Here is a 9,468-nt window from a genome sequence, read left to right on the forward strand (position 1 = left end):
ATTAAATCATTAAATCAAATCAAATCATATATATTGAGCTGAATTTAAATCATGTGAATTAAGAGCTAAATTAAAATAAGATAATTTTTTAATTATTCAAATTGAATGCAATAAATAAAATTAAGTTTGTTAGATAATCATGGTCTTCTGATCTTTTATATATAGATAGCCACACAAAATTATAAGAATCATCATTTTTACCGCTTTTGCTATTTTAACTCTTTTTTTATGTATAAATATACTCAAAATGAGAAGGTATGGATGAGTGTTTCATTAATTGTTTTTTTGATAAATATTATAGTCTGAAAATGTCTCAATTTAGGCATTCTACCGATGTCGATGGAAGTTGAACCTGTAGTAATTCAGGGTGACCATGATATTTTTTACAGTATTACATAGAAAAATATTTTTTAAAATAAATATACCCATTATAATTAATTTTCTTTGTCAATCTGATATCTTTTACCTAACAAACAATATCCATGTTGAATATATTATTTTTATCAGAAACCATACATAATTGATTGATAATTTTATATATAAAAATACTCATGTGGTAACTAAATACCATATTGTTATCTCGCTAAAGTTAATTCTCTTATAATTATGCGAATGTATAGCACTATCAGATGAAAATTGATTGGATTCCATTTATTTTCAACTAGGTACGTGATCTTTTAGGCCAATCACGGTTATGATTGAGGAATGTTTGAAAAATGCTAACAATACAAATACTTTTTATTTTTAATACCTAATAATAAATACATAAATTAAAACTGATATTGTTTCGTACAAAATCATAAAATGTATAGCATACTCAAAACATATCTAATTCGTATTAACTGTTATTGTTTATCAGTTACGTTATGACAAATCTGGTTATTAAAAAAGATTAAAATTAACTTAAATGTACACAATATTATTTCATACTTTTCATTTTTATTTTATTATCGTAAAAAGTCATACATATTATAAGAGAACTTCATCTTTTTACCAACGATTTTTTCATTCAATGGTTTCTATAAAAAAAAAAAGGCATAATAATATTATGTTTGGCAAGAATATATGGAATTTTGAAAGGTTGAAGCATAGGTTTAGCCCTTAACATATTCGTAGATGAAGTACAGAGTAGATAAAAAGATAGCTAATAAAAGAATAAATGGTTAAAACTTTCTCATTACTAACAGTCATAGTGTATGATAGGTGTTCTATAACTTTTTTGGATTTGATTGTTTCTTTATTATTATATGTTGTTCTATTTAATTTATGCTATAAAGACTTATGATAATCATCTTATCGTGGTAGTGTAAAAGTTGTAGGTATTATATTTACTTTATATACTCTTAAATCTCATGTCTTTGATAGATATTTGTGTCTGAGTAATTATTAAAAGAAATTAGTTTAATATCTATTTTATATTTTATTTAAATTATAATAGTGAGTAAATATTTTTTTCAAAATAAATAATATGATTTTTTTTAATTTTAATTTAAACTAAAAAATAAATAAATTTTCAAAAAAATAGCAACCAATTTTGTTTTTAATTTTTCTATAATTTATTTAAAGATAAAAATCTCTCTATAACCACTAATATCGCCGATAATAAAATTATAAGTCTCTATAAAATAAAAAATATATAAAATAAATAACATATATATAATTTTAAAGTTATTAGTCATAGACTATGGATAAATTTGTTTTTAAAAAATCTTATGGATCAACATGTAATTTTTTAATATTTTATTTTCTTTCTAAAATTTTTCAGACTTATCAACATTTAAATTGTCTATACATCATTTCTCAAAATATTATGATTTCACAACTTATAATATATGGGGTAAATCACCTTTATAAATTATTTGCAAATCAATTTTACGTATATTCCTCAAAGTAAAAAAGGCTACATGCATATTTCAATTTACATATCTATGTAAATCAAAATTTTGGAGTTTGAATTATGTGTTTTCGTAGTAAATCGAATCTATAATATTCGAATTACTTGGATGTTATCTATGCTACTAAATCGAATGAAGGAGATTCGATTCACAATGAGCTGGATTGCTACTAAATGAGTATAAATTGAACCTTATTGTTTCGATTTAGCATGGACCATATAAATCGAAATTTATAGATAGATTCGATTTAGTAGCTAGGGGATGACATCATTCGAGTTCTTTGAATTTAATTTATTTTTTAATCACAATGTCAAGTAATTCAAATACTATAAATTCGATTTACTACTTATTACCCTAATTCGAATTCATTAAATTCAATTTATATAGAAATGTAAATGGAAACAACTAGGTAACGTTTTTGGGTTTGGGAGATTCAGGTAATTTTCGGATGACTTTGGTTTATCAACGTGTATTAACCTCATATGTGATATTAGTTATTGTTATATATGTAAAAATATGACTTATTTATGCATTGTTTGGATTAGAAGAATTTGTAGGAAAATAAAATGCTAGAGAAGAAAATGGATGAAAAATAATATCATTTTTTTATTGTTTGGATCAACAAAGAAATTGAAGGAAAAATATAAAATGTTGGAGAAAAAATGGATGAAAAAATCAATTTTTCATTGTTTGGATCAACAAAAAAATTGAATGAAAAACATAAAAGTATATGTAGAGCTCATGTAAATTTTTTCTCTTCAAAATTGCGAAATAAACTTATGCAGAAGTGCAAATCTGGGTAAAAATATAGAGTTACCATTTGAATTATAATTTATATATAATGTATAAAAATATTAATATATTTTTACTCTATTATAATTTTTTCTCTTACCTTTTTTTTGCATCCAAGCAAAAGAATTTTTTTTTTCTCTATTTTCTTTCTATTCATTTTTTCTTCATCTAAACAACACACACAAAAATATACTTTTCTTTCCATTTTCTTTCCTCTCTTTTTCTTTCTTTCCATTTTCTTTCCTTTTATTTTCCATCTTATATCCAAACAATAACTTAGTGTTTATCCATTTATCTTGTATTAATATTGTTATAACAAGGATACATGTAACTTTATAAAATGATATAACCTAAATTTTGATTATCTGAGAATTTATTGAGTAGCTAGAATAGTTCCACGTCACGAACCAATAAATGCTAGTAATAGGGATGATCACAAAAACAGTTGAAATGGGTATTTACAAGGATTACTCACGTTTTGGAGCCAGATGGGGACTAGGGGATGACAAACAGGCCGAAACTCGTCGGGCTGGCCCTCATAACCCGCCAAAAAGGCAGGTTGAGCTGAAAATCTGAGACTGCCAAACTTAAAAAGCTCCCCTACCCAGCACCGCCTAATTCATGGGCTTTGGCGGGCTTCGGCAGGGTGCGCTTCCTCGCTGGGCTAAGCTTTTATTTTGTTAGAGTCATTTTTTTACAAATTTCTATGATGTTATTGCTCTACAAGAGGATGAAGATGATAATTGAAGATGTTCTAAGTTATATTTTAGATTATGTTTTATATTTGATTGATTATAAACTTGAAGATGTTTAATTATATATTTTGGACAATATTTGTTTTGTTTTGGACAATGTTAGTTTTATTATTTTGTTTCAAAAAATTTTAGTTTATAATTATATTTATTACATATTTATAATTATAAAGACTTTAATGTGTGTGAATTTAAAAATTATAATTTTTTTATATCTTTAGAAATTATAAATTTATTGAAATTATTGTGAAATTATATATATTGTTTAATATTCAATGGTTTATAAAAAAAGACCGCCTGGTAGGCTGGTTTAATATTGTCCTTCCGCTTGGATGCTAGGCACACCTACAAAATAAGCTCAAGTGACCTTAAGTATCCAAATCTTTTTGGATCCTTACGTTAAACCATCTTCTTTGTCCCAATCCATTGTAGTCAAACACAATTTTACAAACTTTGTTACCAATCATTCTTTCACCAAAGAAGCATTGAATAGGAAAGTGACCATTACGGTTGCATAATCTACAAAATCTATGAGAGGTTGTTTTCACAAAGCTTATTGGGTTTTGAAATCTTACATCATTTGAAGATGATGCTATATTTGCAAAATAAGGTATTTCAATCGATTTTGATGCTTGATGGAAACTCAACCCATCTTTGTCATAAAGAGGTTTTTGACTTGCCAATATTTGATTTAAATTTTCTGAGCTTTGTGTAAAATTGGCTAAGTATTCTTTAAGCCTTTTTATCTCTTTATGTAGCCACTCATTTTCTTCAAAATAATTCAGATTAGCAGTTACGGAATGGTGGTATTCACAGCTTTTAAGTTGAGCTTTTAACTGCTTGTTTTCTTCAACAAGTTCAACAACAGTTTCAGCCTCTCTCAACTTATCTTTTAGAAAACCATTTTCTGCTTTAAGAATTTCAATTTGAGACTCAAGATTTTGGTTTTCTAGAAAGAAGCATCTAATTTTTTCAGAAAGATGATCAATCATGAGATGAAGGTTTTCAGTGTCAGGGTTATGAAATACTATCTCTTCAACATGATCTGCCATGAGACATGATTGGGACTTGGTTTCTGATTCTTCATCATCTTCTAAATCATTTTTCAAGTCCTCCCAAGAAGCCATCAGTCCTTTCCTTCTTCCCTTCTTCGGCTTCTCCTCCTTCTTCAACTTAGGGCAATCTGATTTGAAATGCCCAGACTCTTTGCAGTTGTAACAGATCACTTTGCTAAAATTTTTCTTTTGTTTCCTTGAGCTGCTTCCCTTGCTTCTTTCCTTGAGTTTCACAATTTTCCTGAATCTTTTGGCAAACAAAACAAATTTATTTTCAAAGGAGTTATCACTGGTTTCTTCATCCAGAGGGTTAGAAACAGATGTAAGAGCTATTCCTTTTCTTTTAGAATCCTTTTTCAAATAAGTGTTTTCAAAAGCAAGTAAATTTCCTCTCAAGTCATCATATGTCATAGAATCAAGACCACTACTCTCAGATATTATCAATGTTTTTGTTTCCCACTCTTTTGTAAGACATCTCAAGACTCTCCTCACAAGCACAGATTCAGGATACTTAATCCCCATAGCATCCAAGCCAACAATGATGATGTTGAACCTTTTAAACATTTCATATATTGATTCTCCTTCCTTCATTGAGAACATTTCATATTCTCTGTTCAGCATATCTATCCTGGTCTTCTTCACTATGGTGGTTCCTTCATGAGTGACTTGAAGTTTGTCCCAAATTTCCTTTGCCGTTGTGCATCGTGATACCCGTCGGTATTCCTCGAAACTGATTGCACAGTTGAGCAAGTTGATAGCCTTGACATTGAGCTCCACCTTCTTTCTGTCTTCTTCGGTCCAATTGGCTTTGGGTTTAAGAGAGACCACTCCTTCAGCACTTGTGGTGGTTGGGAATTGAAGGCCCTCCAGGATAATCTTCCAGAGTCTGTAACCTACTGCTTGCACAAAAATCTTCATTCTTTCTTTCCAATAGGTATAGTTCTTCCCATTGAAAAGAGGAGGTCTGTTGCTTGACTGTCCTTCTGTCAGATTGTAGGACACCAAATTTAAGCCACTGTTCTCTGCCATCTGGATCTTTTCTCCAAGCTGCAAAGCTTGATCTCTTTGAGACCAAGCTCTGATACCAATTGATGATTATCAGTAGCTAAGAGAATGGGAGGTTGAATCTTAGCCCCTTTTAGCTGAGTAAAACTTGCTGCCCTTTTAAAACGCTTCAGGAGATATTTCTGCTTTTTGTCTCGTCACTGGTCAAGAGACTTTTTTTTTGTCTCGTAACCAATGAGGAGATATTTTTTAATTTTGTCTCCTTCGAACAGAATCAGAATTTGAGTAGAGTAGAGAGAGAAAATCACACCCAGAAGTATCCTGGTTCAGCTGCTAAGTGCAATACAGCCTACATCCAGTCTCCATCACAACAATGATGGAATTTCACTATAATCTTCATGATTACATACCCCAATTCTTCCTAGGAACTACCCTTCCTATCCAGGACAAGTCCAGAATCTAACCCCAATCCTAAACTTGACTTGGTTACATACCAAGGTTTCAACTGCTAAGTGCTAACCCAACTTGCAAGGGGATTCCCACAGAATCATGAAACACAACACAGATGTACAAAGGACCTCTAAGACATCTATGGCTTTTCTTTTAATTTTGTATACTCTGCCTTTTTCTGCTCTATGGCTTTTTCTTACAAACCTCACTGTTTGCCTTTTTCCATGAGACTCAAGACAGACAAAACTAAACAGAAAAATACAATATGAAAAACATTGAAGGAGAAGAACTTCTGTTAGCTTAGGTAGCTATGAGAACTCTGTGCTTTGCACTCTTAACTCCTTGCCTCAAGCCCTGGCTGTTCTCCCTTATTTATAGAAGGGGAAGCCTCCAAGGTTGAAACTATTGAACCGAGCCAACTTCTTCTTCTTCATGCAAAAACCGGTTTGGCCAGAGAGAGAGGAGAGGAAACCGAATGCTAAAACTAACATGCAATTACCTCTGGGTCTTCTCTTCTCACCAAGCTTCATCAATCCGGACCTTCCATCTTGACTTGCTCCCAAGAAGGATTCCTAGCCCTTGATGAGTCCTTGATGCTTGACAGCTCCTCCTGCTCTTATCTTCTGCCACATCCTCTACATAGCTACAGTAGCTACCTCCTATAGTGGTTGAGCAAAGGTAGAGACGATCCATGCCTCCAAGGGATCTCCTTCTCTGACCGAAATGGATTTCTTCCATTTTTGGATATGGAAGGCTTGAGACTTCTTCACCACACCTTACCTTTTGTGGCAAAGATCTCAGCCACACCATACTGTAGATTTTCTTTTTCTTACCGCCATAATCACAATGGCCTCTTCCTTGTAACTAGCTTCTCTGATTGCTTGCTTCATCCCTCCTTTCCTGCTAAACAAGATCGAAAGAGAGGAGAGAGAACATAGAAAAGCTTGCAATGTAATTAAAGAAGAAAATAAAAATGAGTTGTGTTTACATTACCATGCCTAGCCTCTGCTTCCTTCTTCAGATTACTTGCTTCTACCATCTTCTTCTCTGACAGTGAAGTGACTGAATGCAAAGAGAGAGAAGAGAGAGTAGAAAAAAAAAAGAAATGGAAGTAATGTGTGTTATCAAATAAAATCAATTAAAATCAATTTTCATGCTTTTTGCCTAGTAACGTGTAAACTTCAATTAATACCATCAAATCACTTTGCATTTTCTCTTTCATGTTACCAAGGCAATTAATGCTAATTCATAAAATTTGAATTCCATCACAAAATGAAAGTGGCATCCGTTGAAAGCATGAAACTTTGCTTTCTTCCAATATTGGTTTCAGACTAAGCTTTGGTCTTTGTAGCAAAGATTTTAAATGGGCTTGTTTCAACAATATACTAGCCCAACTAGCCAAGCATGTATTCAGCCATAATAATTAAATATTTTGTGTACCAAGGCTGAATGTATTCATTCATATTGGGTTTGCCCTTTTTCAGCCCAGAATAAATCTGCACAACAAAAATTATTAGTTAGCAAATATGAATTGAAATTCAAATTAATAATTTTTGTAATTAATTATATTAATAATGTTTGATCATCATCAATTTAATTTGGAGTTTTCCAAATTCATCAATCTCCCCCTTAATGACAAACATTTTTAAAAATTGAAATGGAAAGGTTTAGAGTTTAGAGTATTCCCTTTGAAAATTTGGACTCCTCCCCCTTTCCAATTGTTACATAGCTCCCCCTTAATATATGCTATTTTACCAAGGGAAGCATTACCTATAACATTTAAAATCAAGCATATAGACACCATTGTATTCAACATATGGAATATGAGATATATTGAACAGCTTGATTTATGAGCAGAAGTAGAGTGATAAACAAAACTAATTTGTTATCATATAGATTATTTTCTACTCAAGAACACACAAAATGCTTGAGTACAGAGTACATAGCAACCAAAAATTCATGTCAACATTTTGCTGCCAAATCATTTAAATAGGCAAAATTTCCAGCAATCAAATCAGAGCAAAAATATCAGATTTCAGCAATTATTCAACATAGCGAAAATTGTCAATCAAACTAAATTATCCAGCATTCATTCAATCATATCAGAGCACAAGGTAATTATCAAAATATAACAAAGTTCCAATAATGATAATGCAACAAACATTTCAATAAATCATAAAGCATGACCATTGGAACATGGAACATGGAGCTTATGTACACAGAGGTGATCATGAATCAAAAGGATTTTAGCCCCTGTGTTTTTCAATTTTTCCAATTTTTCCTCCCCTTTTTGTCATCAATGGGGGAACCTGCAAAACAAACAAGAATATACCAAAATTCATAATATTTTAATCTAAACATAAGATCCAAAGTATCCAAGAATATACAAAATACCAACATATCAGAACAAAAACAGAGTTCAAAACAAATGACAACTAGATCAATCATCAGAAAGGTTAAACTCAGAGCCATATTCATCATCCTCCTCTGCACCCTTTTCCTTTTCAAAACTCTGCAGCAGCAGGTTAACTCTTTTCTGACATTTAATCCAAGCTTTCTCATTTTCATATGCTTGCTTGCGGGCTGTTTTATAGGATTGCACCATCAGATTGGACATATTTGAGAACTCAGTGAGTACATCCTTGATTGAATCCTCAATCTTTGTTGGCTCATGTGGGCGGCTCTCAAGATCACTTTTAGACAGTTCAGATGGCATGAAAAGTTTTCCTTTGGTGCCTTTCATAGAACCCGAGACTCTTCCTCCTTTGATTATGAAAACTTTATTTTCTACATCCTCATTTGTTAGATCAATATTAAAGTATTTAAAGATGCATGTAAGAAAGATTTCATAGGGAAGATTAGCCTTTTTATCACTTCTAACACACTCCCACATGTGTCTCACCATAAGATATGCAAAAGAGATAGGAGAAGAAGTAATAATAGCAAAAAGTACCAAAGTATCATAGATAGTTACTCTATGGTATGAACCACTCTGAGGCATTAGAATGTGATTGATGATTCTGTACAGAAGTGCTTTTTCAGGACCAAGAGCTTTGTGGGTCAGAATCGTGCCATCCAAAGCAAAGAAATTTATGCAAGTTTGATTCAAAGCAATCTAGAGTGAGATTCCAACTTGCGAATCCCATTTTCCCGCCATATAAGCAGCGGCTCCTTCATCAACATATCCCAAGGCAGCACTAATTATTTCTCTGTTCAGGGACATATGAACCCGCTTGACAGAGGAATGGATTGCACCATCAATAAACCTCATGTTCTCGTAAAACTTGCAAACCAAGGCTGGATACACAGGTTTCTGGATGCTGAACAAAGGGGTCCATTTCATATTGTAGAAGAGAATAACAAGATTAATGCCTTTTGCAGTGAGGGATTCCAGGTTCACTATGTGAGATGCACATAAGTGACGCTTCTTCAGAACTTCATTATGAAACTCGTATGATGCACATGAGTTAAATCTGGCTGGATCAAAGTATGAGTGACCTTTGTTGTACTTATTTTTGA

This window comes from Arachis ipaensis, chromosome B05 (assembly GCF_000816755.2).
Source record: "Arachis ipaensis cultivar K30076 chromosome B05, Araip1.1, whole genome shotgun sequence".
Classification (NCBI taxonomy): domain Eukaryota; kingdom Viridiplantae; phylum Streptophyta; class Magnoliopsida; order Fabales; family Fabaceae; genus Arachis; species Arachis ipaensis.